This window comes from Octodon degus, unplaced genomic scaffold, assembly GCF_000260255.1.
Source record: "Octodon degus isolate 3935 unplaced genomic scaffold, OctDeg1.0 scaffold00470, whole genome shotgun sequence".
Taxonomy (NCBI): domain Eukaryota; kingdom Metazoa; phylum Chordata; class Mammalia; order Rodentia; family Octodontidae; genus Octodon; species Octodon degus.
In genome coordinates this window covers 256,245-257,731 of record NW_004525046.1, presented here as the reverse complement: position 1 = coordinate 257,731, position 1,487 = coordinate 256,245, and the positions used below count along the sequence as shown (strand labels likewise).

Below are 1,487 nucleotides of genomic sequence, written 5' to 3'. Positions count from 1 at the left end.
GACATTGCCAGTGAAGCGGAAGATCCAATACTATTATGGACTACTGAACTCTTTTAGATGATTTTGCTGAGTTAACACACCTATAATATTCAAATAGCAGAACTTAACCAAAAAAGGGTATACAAATGAATGTCCATTTTGTATCTGTATATTAAAAGTGGTTAGGATAGATATATAGTTACATTCTCTTAATGAATAGAGTGATTTGTTCTAATGGTGTTTCTAGATAGCATATCATGTCCGCATCTTGTACAGCAATTAACCACTGGGAGGAATGTATGCAATGTTGTTGTTGTTGAAACTGTCCTACCAATGTGATTTCAAATTGTTTCATTGCTATTTGTTTATCAATAAAATTATGGAAAAAAATAATTAGATGTAACTAGAGAATAAAAATATAAAGATAAATGAGGGCCAGTATAGTTAAATATCTAACAAATATCAGTATCTATGTTAACAGAGCTGTGTAATTCTTGAACCATGAAGTATTGCATGATAGAAAAAGACCATTTCAATGACACAGTACTGTGTGGCACTGCTCCAGCTCCCCTTGCTGGGCGAGAGGTTTCTATGGGGCATACCGCCACCGCCACCTCGTGTTGTCTCTATGGCGAGGAGGAGGAGGATCACGAGTTCAGAGACATAAGTACATAAATAAAGGCTAAAGTATTTTATGAAACAAGTCTTCAATCAAGTATAACATTTTGATGCTTGGCATCTAGACTTCTTTGTGCTCTCACTATGCCAGCAGCAACTGTAGATCATAGCCAAAGTATTTGTGAATTTTGGGCTTGTAACCTGGAGGAAGAGATGAAGAAAATTAGTCAAGTTATCCGAAAATACAATTATGTTGCTATGGACACTGAGTTTCCAGGTGTTGTTGCAAGACCAATTGGAGAATTCAGAAGCAATGCTATCAGTACCAACTGTTGCGGTGTAATGTAGACCTACTAAAGATAATTCAGCTAGGACTGACATTTATGAATGAGCAAGGAGAATACCCTCCAGGAACTTCAACTTGGCAGTTTAATTTTAAATTTAATTTAACGGAGGACATGTATGCCCAAGACTCTCTAGAGATACTAACAACATCTGGAATCCAGTTTAAAAGACATGAGAAGGAGGGAATTGAAACCCCATACTTTGCAGAACTTTTTATGACTTCAGGAGTTGTCCTCTGTGAAGGGGTCAAATGGTTATCATTTCATAGTGGTTATGACATTGGCTATTTAATTAAAATCCTGACCAACTCTAACTTGCCTGAAGAACTTGACTTCTTTGAGATCCTTCGATTGTTTTTTCCTGTCATTTATGATGTGAAACACCTCATGAAGAGCTGCAAAAATCTCAAAGGTGGACTACAAGAAGTTGCTGAACAGTTAGAGCTGGAACGGATAGGACCACAACATCAAGCAGGATCTGATTTATTGCTTACAGGAATGGCCTTTTTCAAAATGAGAGAAATGTTCTTTGAAGATCATATTGAT

General features: G+C 36.7%; 1 pseudogene; it reads left to right on the top strand.

Moving 5' to 3' along the window:
- Window positions 1–636: 636 nt before the first annotated feature.
- On the top strand, window positions 637–1,487 carry LOC101561529 (annotated as a pseudogene).